The sequence below is a fragment of the Lemur catta genome, chromosome 17 (assembly GCF_020740605.2).
Source record: "Lemur catta isolate mLemCat1 chromosome 17, mLemCat1.pri, whole genome shotgun sequence".
Classification (NCBI taxonomy): domain Eukaryota; kingdom Metazoa; phylum Chordata; class Mammalia; order Primates; family Lemuridae; genus Lemur; species Lemur catta.
In genome coordinates, this window is record NC_059144.1 from 33,350,756 (window position 1) to 33,368,667 (window position 17,912).

Genomic DNA, 17,912 nt, shown 5'->3' on the forward strand with positions numbered 1-17,912 from the left:
GTGTCTTTTGAAACAATTATGTCTAGAAACATTCTTTACAGTGTTATTATCCATAAGAATATACCAGAATTCATCTTAATGTCCTGCAGAAGAAAGATGGGCAAATTATTGTGTATCCACATAATGGATGTTCTTGCAGTGCTTGAACGCAAGTTTTAAGAGAACATTTGATAATATGGGGAGATGCACAAGATGAAATATTAACCATCAAAAGGAGCATACAAAAACAAGTATATTAAAAAATAAAATAAGTAAATATAAAAGTGTTTTGTAAGTTAGATGGGTAAGATATTACTACTAAAGTACAAACAACAATGAATACAATTTCCATTACAATCTATAATAAAGCAGGTTAACCTACGTTTTCCCATTTCATTCTCTCATTGAAACTCTATAAAGCACCAGCACGCGACCAGCGAATGACATCAAACTTAGAGAGCCGATGAACATGGATGTTCACAATAGCTGCTGTCAGCTGTCTTTTCGTCCGTGGCTATGTATGGATTAATGTCCAGGCCTGTGGGGAGGGGAATGGGGGCCCTGCAGGGCCAGGTGTCAGAACACCTTGCTTTGCATTCTGGGCCCCACCTATGGTGCTCGGCCACCTGCTACCTTAGGTTTTGGACAAGTCGTTCTGAGTCTGAAGTAAATTAAACCAGAAGAAAAGGTGAGAACATCATTGTCTTGTTGAAAGTGGGTCTGACACTCTTCAGCTTATGAATCCAGAAATTCTATCCCATAGTTCAAAGTCCTGAATTGTTCTTTAACTCTTCCTTCTGCTTTGTCTTTCACGTCCATCTACTGGGTTCTCTCCCTACTGGTGTTCTCTTCCCCACTGCTACCACCCAAGGACAAATCTTCATCCTCTCCTACATGGAAATTGATAATGCACATTGCCTCCTTCAAACTACTTTTCATCCTTTTTGGACTCTATTCTCACCAATTTATTTGCTTCTCCTGTGTGATTTTTCTCTGGTAGTAGTTTATTAAATCTCTATTACTTTGGCATTTTTGAGGCTCCCTCAGTATTGGTCTTCGTCCTGACTCACTCCATTCCCATGAGGTCTCCCTTTGCTACCTCAGGCATTACCCTGTGCATTTCTCTCCTCTGCCTCTCTCATTTGGAATGTCTTCTCCCTCTCGCACAAATTTTCATCCTACTCATTCGCTGAGATGTACAGTAAGCATCAAAATCTTCAACCTCTCCCAGTGCCTATAACCTTGAGCAAAGAATTCGGCTCTCTTCTAGCTACTGTCTTATAATGGATAATCTTATTTGTGCTAATTTAGTTTCACCAGAAACTAGTCATTTTTCTCCTCTGGCCTAAGATCCTTTATTTGTCACGAATAGATAATAACACTTCGTATTTCAACTATCACGCAGTGGTGTGTTGAGAATCAAATGCTCAAATGTGAGAGAAAGCCGTTTGCAAAGTTAAAGCATAGAATGTCGTATTGCTCAGTGTTTGTTCACAGAAGCACAACAACCTGCAAACCAGTTGTAGGAGACTTTGCCAAAGCTCCAAGAAGTTCCCTCTGGATCACTTTTACTGTTTCTACGTGCTCATCCCCAGCTTCTGTGTGCATTGATTCTGCACCTTGATCTTTTTAAAAGTCTTGGTCCTGCAGGGAGCAGAAAATGTCTAGGAGTTTACAACTCCTCAATACAGCCCTTATGTCATAACTGGTGGGTAGAGGAGGGTCAAAGCTCAGCACCTTTCTCAGGAGAGGGACAAACTCTGAGGTGTGGTCTATACCCCAGAGCTCCCCAAGGATCTGGCTGAGGCTAGTGTGTCACCTGCCATCATACCCTTTATTGGTATGCCCTCTTCCCTGCCTATTTCTCCCAGTCACTTATCACTTTATCTTTGGAGAACTTAATAAATCACTTACACACAGACCCTCTCCTCACATCTATCATGGAAAATCCAACCTAAGGCATCATTCTTCTGAGCTTATTTGGAAATGTGATTTCCACAGAACAAGACAGCCGCTGACCCATTCCTTCAGGCACATACTTACATTCACATACTCATTGAGTACCTACTTATATGGGAGCGCTGTCCTGGGATGGAGCCACAATATTATAGGCTCTTGTAGGCCCACCAGCCCCACTTTGTGGACATAAAAGCACACCATTAGGAGGTGACAGAGCTGAGGTTTGAAGTGAGTATCTTGCCTCTAAATCCAGTGTTCTTCCTCCCGCTTTTTGTCTGTAGATGCAAGATGCTCTTGTTTACCTCCCTGAGGAGTTTCGAAGGTGTAGGTAATTGCTGATTGCAAGAATCTTCCAGAGTCAAATAAAAGTAAAATGATACTCGTTTTTATAACCCATAAGCAGAGTGACATAAAAAATCTTGTAAACATTCAGTCTTCTTTTTGTTCCTATTTCAGTTTCCAGGAAGAAATATGATGAGGCCTGTTATTCAATAGTGCATGTGATTCCTGAGTTGATTTTGAAGTTAGACAAAGGTTTTGGAAGAGCCAGGCTTGGCCTCATAGTAGCCAGAAGTCCCATTCTGCTGATGACGAAGGTCTTAGATAATGGCAAAACCCATCCATGGACTTTTTTTTTAAACTTCAGAATATTAGTGGGGTACAAGCATTTTGGTTATATAAATTGCTTTTGTACTGTTTGAGTCAAAATTATAAATGTGCCCACCACCCAGATAGTGTGCATTGTACCTGTTAGGTGTGAATTTACCCATCCCCACCTCTCCCCTCCCACCTGCTTGATTTCTGATGAATGTTATTTCCATATGTGGACATAGGTGTTGATCGATTAGTTCCAATTTAACGGTGAGTACATGTGGTGTTTGTTTTTCCATTCTTGTGATACTTCACTTAGAAGAATGGTCTCCAGTTCCATCCAGGTTAATACAAAATGTATTAGTTCACCATTTTTTTATATTGTTGAGTAGTGCTCCATGGTATACCTGTACCACATTTTATTAATCCACTCATGTATTGATGGGCATTTGGGTTGTTTCCACATCCTTGCAATTGTGAATTGTGCTGCTATAAACATTCAAGTGCAGGTTTCTTTTTTATAGAGTGTCATCCATGGGCTTTTTGATAAAACTTTCACGTGAGGGATGATATTTCAGGTAGGGGCAAAATGTGTAAGACATGTCCTTCAAAATTTGAAGCACTGAGCCCAAAGCCAGATATTAAGTCTTCTGGAATTTTGTAGTTCAAGGGGAAGGTGGAACTGCAGATGGAATACTAAGGATTTTGTTGCTTCTTCAAGAGGGCAGGCAGACAGATTGGCCATTTGTGGGGGATTCCGAGGACCTTGTTACCAAAAGAAATCCAGGTTTTTAGAGTCTTGATGTCGTAGTCAGAACAGTAGCTTAATGTGTGGGAAGTGTAGGAAGAGCCCAGGGAAACACCAAGACCTCCACATTGATCTTCAAACACTCACACTTAGTGTAATTTATATTTGCACTGACCAATTTAGCTCTCCTCTGGGATGGATCACTTAATTAGAAAGAATAAAAAAGCTGTTGTTTGATGTATGTGTCTTAATTATTTCCAAGTGGCAGAATTGATTCCCCCTGTTATGAATTTGCCTCCATTTGTGAGACTAATGAAGTACCATTAAAGGGAATGGAGGGTCAGAGGTCACCCTTTCTTTACATTTAATGTCCTTGAACTGGTAGATTATTTATGAGGGGTATTATGTCTCGGGTAATGCTCCCAGTTTTTCAGAAGAGCTATATCACTACGTAATGATGAGATGCCACACATTTCGACTTCATGCACTTGAGCTCCAGATGTCAACTGGAAAGGAGTGGACTGGGAGTATTATTAATTGCCATGGATGCTGGCAGCAGTCAATATGGCTTTCCTAATCTCAGATATAGGGATTTGGCCACTGTGGGCTATAAAACTTCTTCTTACCCAATGTTGTAGATAGTGCCTTGTATCCTAAAGAGAAAGTGATTTTTCACCTAGAGAGCTCATAGACTGGATTCTAAAATGTTTTTTTTTCTTTTGGATTTCATGCAAAATGTCAACCAAAAATATATTCTTTCCTAGAAAATAGAGCATAGAGCATAACTATAGAGAAAGGCTATGAGTTTGCATTCCTAAACTAGACTTTCTGAGTTAAAATACTAACTCTGTTACCTATAATTTGTGTGGTCTTGGGCCTGTTACTTAGCATCCCTGTGCCTCAGTGTCTTCCTCTGTAAAATGAGCATAAGAGACAATGTTGAGAAATAAATAAGTTCATGCAAAAATGCTTAGAATAGTTTCTGGCACACATTAAGCTCTTAATATATGTTAGCAATTATTATTATAAAGATTTGAAATTTCCCATGGGGTTAGTTTCTTCATTTCTGCCCAATTTCTGCCCCACAGCTTAACTTCTGGGCTGATCTAGTAGGTTGACACTTTGGTGGATTATCTGTTTATTCAACTCGGGTGTGTCCCAGCTTGCCCTTAGGTCCACACTTTGCTGGCTTCTCTCTCTATGTCCAGCCTGGATTCCTGTTACCTCTTCTGCAGGTGATTTGTCAGCAGCCAGTTCTCATTAGGACAGCAAGTGGAGAGAGTCCCTGCGCATGTTCGTATACATGCAAGGGGCCATGGCAGGGTAGCGGTTAGACCACAGATTCCTGGAGTCAGATGAATCAGGTCTTTAAATCCACAATGGAGGCTTCCTAGTTGTACAACCTTGGTCAAGTTATTTGCTCACTCTGAACCTCAAATCCTCACCTATAAAATGGGTATAATTCACAAAGTGGTTGTGAGGATTAAATGCAACAAAGTGCTTGGCATAATTCCTGGTACATGAGAAGCCCTTGATACCTGTTCGCTACTCTATTTACATATACCTAAGCACAATGCACAGTTATCCGTTAATACCCAAATCCCCACAACATGGAGACGTTGTTACCTGTTAGGGACTGACTGATAGGTAATTTAAAATTTAAAAAGATGCTGTCTAGTTTCTAATCAACACTCTTTTTCGGAGTTGTTCTTGTCAGCTTTTAAATGAAGAATCTCACTGAATTATGCAAATGCGAGGTGATAAATTTTACCACTCCCAGAGTGCTAGCTAGGGCTTCAGACAGTCCCACTCTTCATTTGATCTCCTGGCTTCAGCAGAAAACCCCTGGGCGCACTCTCATTTATTTAGGTGGTCAATGAAACCGTATTGGTCACCGCCAATGAAGGGCCTGATGCACTCCTCGGACAGATGGCAAAGGCTCAGCCTTCATGAATTTCTTATTGCTGTAATTGAAATCACCTTTAGGCTTTGTCCTCCTCTGCTGGAGAGACATTGGGGGTGGGGAATTCACTTGCAACATGTGGAGCTGAGGCAATCCTTCAGAAGGTAAAGTCCATATGGGGACAAGACTAGAACCAGAACTCCACAGTCATGAGGCTGATGCTTAGTTTAGGGTGGACCCTGGGAAAGCACTCATGGACGCCTCAAACCTGAGAGAGATGGACTGGAGGAGAAGTAGGGAAGCCCAGCCAATCCCCAGCTTCCATGCTTTCTAAAATCCAAGTCCATCTGGGTAGTCACCTTTGCCTTGTATTCTACGTCACAGGACTCGAGGTGAGTTTTTCCCATCTCCTGGGTTCTTGGTGGCCCAGGCTTTGAGGACCACAAAAGCACATACCATGTCCAGCACTGAATGTTCCCATGGTGTATCTTGGGAGACAGCCATGGAGTCATTTCAGGGGGTCACTGATGTTTGACCTAAAATAGTCTAAGATGGATAGAGTGATTTGTGGTGATGATGGTTTAATTCTAGATGACAAATTTCCTCCCAGATGACATATATTTAAATAATAACAGCTAAAATTTATCAAGTGCTTACTATGGAGCAGGCCAAGCATTTGAAATTTATGATCACACTTTATTTTTATAGCATCCCTGAGAAGTAGCTGCTACCTTCATTCCCATTTCACAGATGAGTTAAAGCCCACAGGGAGGACACTTCATTATGTCTCTTGGCCAGAAAAGAGTGACTTGTATCTGGAGTGACAGATATAAGTTTATCATCCAAGCTGGGTCATTTTTGAGAGTGAGAAGGGGCATTATCAATTATGACTCCAGGGCCACAAGCGTGCTCTAGGGCCACCCATGCAAACAGGGACACAAGCTGCTACCATCCATTCACCAGCTCTGTTAACTCTCTAACAGGGCTTTTTTTTTTTTTAAAAAAACAAATCACCCCAGGCAAGTGATTTAAAATAGATCTTCCAGGCATCTTTTGCTAGGTTGGAAAATGAATGATTTGGGGGCAGGGAAGCCTTTGAACATTCCTCAAATGCATGCGCATTACCCCCTGCCCCAGGTGTATGGCTCATAGGTCCGATTGATTCCATGTTGTCTTTCATTTTGCTCTCTTTCTTTCTTTCTTTCTTCCTTTCTTCCTTTCTTTCTTTCTTTTCTTTCTTTTTTTCTTATTTATTTATTAATTTATTTATTGAGACAGGGTCTTGTGCCCTGGCTAGAGAGCAGTGGTGTCATCACAGCTCACTGCAACCTCAGACTCCTGGGCTAAAGCAATCCTCCTGCCTCACCCTCCTGAGTAGCTGGGACTACAGGTGTGCACCACTGCACCTGACTAATTTTTTTCTGTTTTTTTTTTTTTTTTTTTTTTTGTAGAGACAAGGTCTTGCTATTGCTCAGGCTGGTCCCAAACTCCTGGCCTCAAGTGATTCTCCCACCTTTGCCTCCCAGAGTGCTACGATTACAGGACTTTTTTATTTATTTTTTTAAACATGCCCTGCGCTCATGACCTTTAGACTTTCATTTCAACTCCCAAGAATCCTTCTCAAAACGAACATTGTGCTTCAATATACTAGGGAAGTTAAGAGGCTTCACTTGTACTGAATACTGATTAGATGCCTTTGTCACCAGTAATCTTGTGATAAGATAAACCAGATACATCTCTAAAGTTCTCAGAGGCAGGGCTACTATGAATTTAGTTCTCAGGGAAGAAGACAGGGGGAGAATCATCTGAATTCAGAATTGCTTAATAGAAAGTTTCGAGCTACGAAGGTAAAGAAAGTTAGAACAGAAAACATTCTGATCATCTTCTTCCTAGTACATGTTCCAGAACACAGGAAGATAGGATCAGGCCAGTTGTGCCAAATACTGATAAGCTGTGGTCCTTAGTTAAATATTCATGGGGAGGATGTTTGCTTTTGCCCAGGGGCATAATAGTTTGCTCTGTTTGGGGTAGGTGATGCCATTCACACTTGGTTGGAATAAACACCAAAATGGATCATCTGGAACTTGTGTATTGATAGTCTATGCAAACTTTTGTTCGGTTGGGCACTGCTGTTAAAGAGAAAATTATCTGGCCTTCCTTAAAGGGCCTGTTTCTATAATACAAAAGGGTACCACCACGACAAGGACCTCTGGGAGGGCCAACCTGTCTCATCGCTTGGATGTTCTGGTTTCTGAGCAAACCAAATGAGGAAGGTTCCTGGATAACTCTATGTTGGTGCCATGGTCTATTTTGAATATTTTAATTAGTAGGTTGTGACCAGGACTGGCCTTAGAGTAGCCCATAGCTTTTGCTACCTTAATTTGTAAAGGCCAGAGGTCACCATCTGACTGCCAAAGAAAGAATGAAGCTCATTGTTGTGTGTCATTAAGGAACTAACTGTGGGATATGGGAGCTTCATCTCATTGAAACTCTGTGAGGCAGGGTAGAACACATATCTCAGAGTTATCCTGCCCATTAGGCCAGAGTACTGGGGTAATGACTCTTGACAGCCATTGAGGGGTACTCCCTTTGGTATTGGACATCAATTTCTTGGTGTTTCCAGCTTGCATCATAAATGGGCAGAGTGGGCTCCAGCAGCCAGAAAGCCTTCTCAGGAAGGCTTCTCAAAGAAAGGGATTCTCAAAGAATCCCAGGAGCTCATGGAACTGGTACGGTCAATGGGATATGGATGGAGTATGGACAACACCTGCTACACAGTCCTTTGCAGTGAGGGCAGTGGTAGGTGAAGGTAGGAGGAAAAGGGTGGGAAGAGCCTTAGGTCTGGTCTATACCCAAGACCTCACAGTACATCAAAGTTATTCCCACAGTGTTATGTCCACATAGTGTCTAACCCAGAGTTGTTCAGTGTCAGTTAAGATCATTAATGTAAACTAACTTAAGGTCTGAAAGTTGAGCTTCCTGGTAATCAATGAAATCTTTGAATGCAAATGTTGGTGTGCAGTTGCCAATGTTTATTTTATAGTCCTTTTCATTCATTGAATATACAAAGACAAAAAAAGTTAAGAACCATAATTTTAGAATTTACAGATCAAATTCCAGTGTTGTTTGTTCTATTTTAACTTTTTGGAAATTGGAGACTACTTACGTAAGTCATCTTTTGGTTAATTTCATGAATTCTTTTATTTGTGTTCCCCATTTTCTTCCAATTTCTATATAGCTATTTGAATAAATTTTAAATATTCTGGATTCAAGGTATAGAAATAAAGCACAGATTTCCAAAATGTTGGGTTTTGCTTGTTTCTCTTTATATCAGTGGGATTTTCTGATCTGAATATCTGGAAATATTTAATAAATTGGCTTCTATTATCATCTTGTACATTTATAATGTATGTAACTATCTGTCACTATAATGGCATATGATGGTCTAGGTATAAATGATCAGACTTACTGTGCATGTAGTCCTTTTTGGTCAATAGTTATGTCTATGTGTACATGAATCTCTCCACTCTCCGTCTACCCCTCATCCTCTGACTTTGTTTTTCTACCTAGTTTTAAAGGTAAATCAGTGATATTAACATGAGTTTCATTCGCTGGTATGTTTACATAATCTCTCTTTCTCTTTCTCATACACACACACACACACACACACACACACACTTGAACATGGCTTTTAATAGAAAATTAAGAACACATAATTGGCTTTTTATTCATTGTATTTCAGGTTTGGCATTTTTAGAGAGGAAAGTGTCTTCAGATCTCTGGATCTGCACCTGAGTTGCTGATTGGAGGGTTCTGAGAGTAAGATGGCGAAGGAGGCTTTGATGTTATCTCACTTATTAATGACAGGAGCTAGTCTTAAAGTAGCTGAAGAAGTTTTAAGGCAGAGGACATTGCATCTGAAAGTTCCAGGGAATACTGGGGCTCTACCCCAAACTCAAACCTCTTTTAAGACAGAGATGTAAGATTTTTGTTCTTTTGGATAAAAAGTAACCAAGTTGGCTTTGGTTATTTTAATAAAGTAAATCAAGTCCATCTTATCAAGAGACAAATTCTGATCCAAGAAAGAGGAGAATCAAATACTTAATTTCCACTCACAAATTCATGATCCATCATTTTGTGTCTTTGTGAAATATTTATTGAGCACCTAAGACGCTCTAAATACCTAATATGCTAGGTGCTAGTTCTTGACAGCTGTTCCTACCCTCTTAATTTACCTTACAGTAAAGGCCTTGCTCCTCTGCCTCCTGCGTTCTCCGTTCTTTGCCTTCAGGTGGGCAGGCATGTATACTCCGGTTAATCATTTGTCTGGGCCTTGAACTCTTGGGAGAAACATTCTAAGCACGGAAAGAATTCTGCTAAGAATTGCCTATTGATCATCTACCCTTTAGAATTTTTAAAAGGTCAGCTTTATTTGCCCATGTAAACCTCTAAGGAACACAGATATTTTAATCGAAAGCATGAAAAACAGTAATTAATTTTTGCACTTAAATAAGTTATAAACTGCAGGCAATGATGCTCTAGCAGGAGGGTGGAATTGAAGGGTTAGGGCTCCTATGGATCTGGAGTCAAGCCCTGCCTCAGTCATTTCCTAGTTGTGGAGCAAGCTCTGTTCTCTGAGCTGGGCAACCGGGGCCCTCAGGGTGCCCTGTGCTCTCACAGGCCATGCCTATTAGATGTGCACCTTTGCCCATGAATCTTGCTCCTCATGGGGTAGGAAGTCCACAAGACTAGGGGGCATACTCACCTGGAACCCACATTCTCCCTTTTAGATCATGCTCCCAGTAACCGAGAACAGAATCCATTGCTAAAACTTCCCTTAGTCCTTTCCAGGACCTGCAGGGAACTCTTCTTTCAGTCTGTCCTCCTGAAGGTGAGTGGCCCTGTTGGTAGATGCACTTTTAAGTCTTAAGGAGCAGCTGTTTTTAGGATGGTGGGATACGGCTGAACCTTGGGCAGGTAGCTTGGATCAGATTGTAGATACAAAGCAATTAGAACAGTCCTCGCTCAGAGAAAGTGTTCAGCAAACAATAGCTATGATAAGTTCGATCACTGATAGGCCAGCATCCCTAATATTGTTAATATGTTCATTTCTACATCTGATAAAAAGAGAGGAAAAGGTTAGCACAAAATTGAGCCATAGTGGGTGGGCACATTTATTGTATTCAAAAAGACAGACCTCCTTCTGAATAGACATTGAGCTGTAGTTATGTAGTATGGGGCATGGTTATTCAGGTCTTTCAATTTATTTTATTTGAAGTTTTCCTATCCTGAGTGTGTAGAAGAGGGGCATGCCTCTATACAAAGACAGAAAATAAATTGTGTGAGGGAGAAAAAGAAAAAGAGTATCAAATGAGCTCTGAAAGCATACAGGGAAAGATGATAAGGAAATATTTGACATATTATGCCCTTCAGAGATAGCTTATCAAGGGCTGAGCCGGCTTCATTGCTTTCACAAAATGGTCTTGTTATGGGGACATTTTCCAGGGCTAGCCAGTCCTGTGACAGTTGTCTGTGGGTTTCAAGTTCAAGAGAGATTACCGTCTCTAAAGCATCATTTTTAAAGACTTTTTTTTTTTTCTGGCGAGGGGTGGGTAATTCAATCTATACATTGTACTAAAGAAGGCACCTGGGCTTTGGGTTTCTAGTCTGGCCATTCAAGTGAAAGAAACCAAGTAAAATTTTGTTGCATACATGACCTGAGTGACAGAGGCTGAAGTGGAGAGGGGAGAGGAAATTTCGTCAAGACTATAGTCAATAGCAAATGCTTTCAAAGTAAAAACACTCTATGGTAAGTGATTTTGAAAGCTACAAATTGGAGTTAGACCAAGAAAAGCACCCACTTTGGGGTCCTAGTTGCTGAAAAATTTCAAGACCAGCAATAAGGTGTTGTCTTATGTTGGGTTCCCTAGAAGCAGAGCCTGAGACAAGGATACAGTGCACATGATTTATTGAAGAAGTGCTGTCAGGAGAAAGGGAGTGAGGGAAGTAGGATGGGCCAGGTAAGGTGTTGAACAAGTACATGATCTTAGCTGGAGTTGAGCGTCAGCCTCATTCCATGGAGAGCTCTGCAGTTAGTCTTATCTTGAGGCCAGAAAATTGTTTTTTGTTTATGTATTTATAAAATTCATTTCAGGAAATCATCAATTGCCTCTCTATAGCTCCCAGCAGGAGCAGGAAGTGTAACCTTTTAGGCAAGGTGGCTCTGGTTTGGCCAAGGGCACTTATCCAGATAAGGGGGCAATTGTAAAATACTCACAGCAGTGGGGGATGAGTACAACAGCCTGTTAAAGGGAATTGTGGTGGGGAACCAAGAATGTCCACTACAAGCATTGTGACATGTGATTATATGCATGTGCATGTATGTGTATGTGCATATATTTAACTTGGAGCTTTAGGATTGTTACACAAGTGTGTTTCTGGGAATCACAAATATGAGTTGCAAATATGATGACATCTATTTACTTATGAACATATTTAGTTCAACTGTGAGTATTAAAAAGATTTATGGCACAGCTGGAGTCTTTCAGGAGTGCCGAATTCCTACTCTGTACAAAACTATATATTCTGGAGCAGCGTTCGTCCCCAGTGGTGTAAACCCCGGTACTTAATCCATAGCATTTTGTTCACCTCCATGCTGAGGAATGAGTTGAGCCTAACAACTATCTTTGGGACAGAGAAGTGGGAGGTGTGCATTGAACCTTTGGGGATTAGCTGTAAAGAGTCTTCCACTGACTTCATTAGAATTATTTGGAAAGAGAGAAAAAAATCCTTTCTCTAGCTTTTCTTATACCTGGTAAAGAGGGCTGAGAATGCAGGCAGCTTGGATCCATTTCCCATCCTCTTGAGATGAGGTTCAGGAGTTTAGCTCTCAGGACTTCCAGGAGCTTATGCTTGGGTATGTGATGTTGGGACAAAGCCAATGTGAATGGTATCCCATGTTTCTAGTTTGCTATGATTTCAAATTCTGCTCAAGCCATGAGGCGATCCCCTGATTTCAACAAACTATCTACACACATGCTTGCAGCTTTTTGTCAGCTACTGCTACGTTGTACATGAGACCAAGGTAAATTACCTATAGCATTTCCAATGGATGTGACAAACGTCACACTGTGGATAAACAAAACTGGTAAAACATACCCTCTGCATCTTAGAGTAGAAATGAGTGAGTATATCTCCCCTCCCCCCATTTCATGTGTACATCTGACACAATGAACTAATTGAGGAGATTCTTAAAGGGGCTAACGCCAAATTTATCCAACAGGTTGCATTTTACTTAAGATCCAGGAGTAAGCACAGGAAAAGAAAATAGGTACCCAGGTTTCCTCCTAACTATCTTAAAACTCTCAGAGAACCTTTTTATTGGTCATCTGGAAAAAATAAAAGAGACATTGGAGAAATAGTGTAGAAAAATATTAAAAACTCTTTCAGCTGTGTTTAAAAGTTCTGTATCACAAGTATGCCTGACAAAAAGGCCAGAAGACACAGGAGCCACAGAACTTGGTAAAGCAAGATAACTTTTACAATGCAGTTATGTTAACATCCTAACTTACTTCCTCCATTGTGGGGTTCTTAATTGACTTAAGTATTTAAGTCTTTTTATTAATTTTTAAAAATTAGGTTAAATTTTTGGTTTTGCTATGTGTTCTATTATTAATTCTGTTCTTGTTCAGGGCATGGGTTTTTGGGGTGTTTTTGACAATGTGTTTAATATTTAAGGATCAAAGACGTTAGTAAGGTATAACTCTCTGCCCTGCCTCCATCTCAGAATGTTTCCTTCATGATCATGCAATCAGAAGTTGTAACTGCTTTGCTAACAGCACTGTACAACCCATGTCATTCAAGCATCCTAGAACAAGGAAGTAGGGACGACTTCTGGGCGGGGCTAATAGTTTTACAGAACTGCCTTTGACTCTAATGAGCTGAATGACTTTCTCTGGCTAAGAAACAATAGCAAATATAACGCAAGCAGAGACTTGAAATGTGCTTGAACACCGGGGCTGGCTCTTTCTTGCTGTTTCTTTGGACTTTGAGTCCACCAGGTGAAGGAGCCTGGGCTTGTCTTCTGGAGGATGAGACACTTGGCCCCATCACCAGACATGTGAGCAAGGCTATCACAAATAAACCCATAACCAGTTGACCACAGTCACGGGCACATGTGAGCCCAGCAACGTCATTCAAGCCTGCCCAGACCAGAGCTGCCCTGTTGACCTATGGACTAATGAGCTAAATAAATGGTGGTTATTTTAAGTCAGTAAGTTTTGGACTGGTTTAAAGAAAATTGATATAGCTTTGAAAACTTACTGGCCTGTATTATTTCTAAACTCATTTATGTTCACAAACTCTTAATTATCCTCAGGTTACTTGAAAAGCAGAATAATTTTATCTTACAGTGCAGTAAATGGGTGGCTCTAGAATTTCTCATTTGCAGGTGGTTTATTCCTTAGGACTTAGCAAATCTGGTGCTCCCCTAGAGGTGGAAACTCCCAAGAAGGACTGGGGTACCCTCTATGCACCATTCTGCGCTCAACTAAACTTCTACGCTTCTGTTTCCTCTACCCCAAGGTGATCTTAGTAAAAGAAAGAACCTCCCTGGCCAGTATCTTATACACTTCACCTGTGGAATAGAGGCCACGTGAAGGGTTTGTGTCGGACGTTCTCTGTTCCTCTATGTCTGTCACATAACTCACACCAGGCTAGGGTCTGCTGGTTGGTGATGTGACCTCACCACCAGCAAGGGTCATTGCAAAGCAAGGGCCTGACAGGTAGAGCCTGGGGCTCTAGCCTGAGATTTGGGCCTGGTACAAAGGAAACAAATTACTTAATGAATCATTGCAAGCCCTTGATCCACCGGATGTGGGCCTTTACCTGCCTAACACGAGTGTTGGCTTGTTAGCTAACACATTCCACCTGGAGGAGTCAGCAGGGAAACCCCAAGCCTGGCCTGGCTCAGACTACAAGAATTCCTGACACACACCGAGTGCCGAATAATGAACTGAAGCTTGCAAACAGAGGAGATATTTTGATTCTTAAGTCACTAGTTCCAAACATTTATTTCTAAGACTTCTTTTAAAAAGGAGTCACAGAGTATAAAGAACATCATGAAGAGAATCAGGAAGCCTGAGGTCTTCTTGCCAGAGCTCTGCCAACCACGGAGGGTGTGAAGGTGACCAAGGCACTGTCCCTTTGAGGGTGTCCATTTTATCATTGGTAAAATGAGGAAGCTGAACTATTAATATATCTTCTCTTGGGCCCTTTGAGGTCTGTGTATATGTCTTATTCAAATGCATGAGGACTCTGAGAGAGAAAGGATCTTTGTATCTTAGAGCAGCACTTAGGAATCACCTGGGAATCTTGTTAAAATGAACATTCCATTCAGGAGGGCTGGGTGGGGCCTGAGAATCTGAATTTTTATTACATTCCTCCCCACTGGTGATGCTGATGGTGTGAGTCCATGGACCACACTTTGATTAGCAAGATCCTACAGGATGTTTTTCTCATGTTAACCTCTCTTAATTCCATGTAGAACAGGAGTGTTTATTGGCAGGCTAACATGACCGGAAGACTTGAAAAGCACAAATCACTTAAATTTGTTGTTTTTGAGTGCTCCTAACATGAAGAACCAAGAGATGATTTTTCTCATGGTTTTGTAAATGTTTAAAGCTAAATTCATTTCTGGAGCCCTTTCTGGTTTTGTTGAGTGCTTCCTACAGAGACTCTCCTTTTTTTTTTTTTTTTTTTTTTTTTTTGCTGTGATTTGGAGTGTACTTCTAGAGAGGAAGGTCTTAAAAATGTCCTTTGATGTCTCTTGTATAGAACTACATATTTCACAGATGAAATTTATTTCAGGATGAACAAAATCATGACTAAATGTGGGGAGAACAATTAGAAGCTTGTGTAACAGTTGCAGAAGATCCAGGATCATTAGAAAACTTTTTAAATAAATCAACAGTGTTTGGTGATAAAAAGATAAATATTTTTTAAGCTATTATCATTTTTCATTGTGTAAGTGTACCTTGAATTTTAATTAGTGTGGCCTGAATTGGGATTTTAGACAGTAAGGCAGTCTGTTGTCTTCTCTTCTTCTCCTCCTTCTCCTCCTCCTCCTCCTTCTCCTTCTTTGAGGAATCCCCATACTGTTTGCCATAGAGGTTGTACTAATTTGCTGTCCCACCACCAGTATATGTGTTCCTTTCTCTCTGCTTCCACGCTAGCATCTATTGGTTTGTGACTTTTTAGTAATGGTCGTTCTAGTAGGAGTAAGTGGTATCTTATTGCAGTTTTAATTTGCATTTCCCTGATGATTAGTGATGTTGAACATTTTTTCGTATGTTTATTGGCCATTTGTCTATTTTCTTTTGAAAAACTTCTGTTTATGTCTTTTGCCCACTTTTTAATGGGGTTGTTTGTTTTTTTCTTATTGATTTGTTTGAGTTCTTTATAAATTCTGGATATTAGCCCTTTATTGGATATATAATTTAAAATTTTTTTCTCCCATTCTGTAGGTTTTCTATTAACTGTTGATTATTTCCTTTGCTGTGAAGAAGCTTTTTAATTTAATTAAGTCACATATATTTATTTATTTTTTTTGACTTGGGAATCTGCATTTTATTTTATTTTATTTCAGGATATTATGAGGGTACAAACATTTTGGTTACATTTTATATCTTTGCCTCACCCAAGTGAGGTTTGGAGGCTTGCCCTTCCCCTCTAAAATGCACACCGTGTCCATTAGTTGTGAGTTTACCCCCCCAACCCCCTAATCCCTGGAGAATATTACTACCGTGTGAGCACCATAGTGTTGATCAGTTAGTGTCAATTTGATGGCGAGTACATGTGGAGGCTATTCCTCCGATCTTGTGATACCTCACTGTGGATAATGGGCTCACGCTCAATCCAGGAAAATATAAGAGGTGCTAGATCACTGTCTTTTCTTATAGTTGAGTAATATTCCATTGTATACATATACCAAATTTTAATAATCCACGCGTGAATTGACGGGCACTTGGGTTGTTTCCAAATCCTTGCTATAGTGAATTGTGCTGCCATAAACATTTGGGTGCAGATATCTTTATTATAGAATGTCTTTTGCTCTTTTTGGTACCAATTATTTATTTTTGTTTTTGCCCTATTTGCCTTTGGGACCTTAGTTAAGACTTTATCTAGGCTGATGTCTAGAAGAGTTTTCCTAAGATTTTTCTAGAATTTTTATGGTTTCATGACTTACATTTAAGTCTTTTATCCATCTTGAATTAATTTTTTATATGATGGGAGATAGGGATCCTGTTTCATTCATTCTGCATGTGACTATACAGTTTTCCCAGTAACATTTTTTAATAGGGCCTCCTTTCCCCAGTGTAATTTGTTGTCTGCTTTGTCAAAGATCAGTTGGTTGTAGGTCGATGGTTTTATTTCTGGGTTCTCTATTCTGTTCCATTGGTGTATGTCTCTACCTGTATACAATACCAGTACCATACTGTTTTGTTACTATAGACTTGTAATATAATTTGAAATCAGGTAATGTGATGTCTCCAGATTTGTTTTTTGCTTAAGATTGCTTTGGCTATTCAGGCTCTTTTTTGATTCCAAATAGAGCATAGAATTATTTTTTGTATATTTGTGAAATATGATGTTGGTATTTTGATGGGATTGCATTGCATCTATACATCACTTTGGGCATTTTGGACATTTTAATGATGTTGATTCTATGGATCCATGAGCATAGGATATTTTTCCATTTGTGTCATCTATGATTTCTTTCATCATTGTTTTGTAGATCTCCTTGTAGAGATCTTTTACCTCTTTGGTTAAGTATATTCCTAGGTATTTTAGGGTTTTCCTTGTAGCTATTGAAAATGGTATTGAGTCCTTGATTTGACTCTCAGTTTGACTGTTATTTGACAAAATGTGTTTCATCCCAGGGATGTAAGGGTGGTTTACCATATGAAAATCAGTAAACATTATTCACCACATAAAGAGAAGCAAAAACAAAGACCATATGATCATCTCAATAGATGCAGAAAAGCATTCAATGAAATCCAGCACTCCTTCATGATTAAAAAAAAAACAAACCCTCAACAAACTATGCATAGAAGAAACATACCTCAACATTGTAAAAGCTATTTATGATAAACCCACAGCCAATACCATACTAAATGGAGAAAAATTGAAACCATTCCCCCTAAGAACTGGAAAAAGACAAAGGTGACCACTGTCTCCACTTCTATTCAACATAGTACTGGAAGTCCCAGCCAGAGGCAATCAGGCAAGAGAAAGAAATAAAGCGTATCCAAATCAGGAAAGAGGAGGTCAAACTATTGCTTTTTGCTCATGATAAGATCTTGCATCTAGAAAATACCAAAGACTCTACCAGAAGACTTCTAGAATTGATATATAAATTTAAGAAAGTTTCAGGTTACAAAATCAATGTACACAAATCAGTAGCATTTCTATATACTAATAATTGGCAACATCTTTTAGGATGCTATGCACCTTGCATATGCTAATTCCACATACCCTCCCATTTCCGGGAATCTATTGTCCCCATCACCACCTCATGATAGTGGAAATGTGTTTGTGGTTTTTCTACCTCCAAACTCTTCTCTACTGCCATCCAATCCTTGACAGATTTACTAGCTATAGAGTACTTGGTGCATTCCATATCTGCTCAAAAAACTTTTATTGACTTCCTATTTCCTATGGATAAAGAAATCT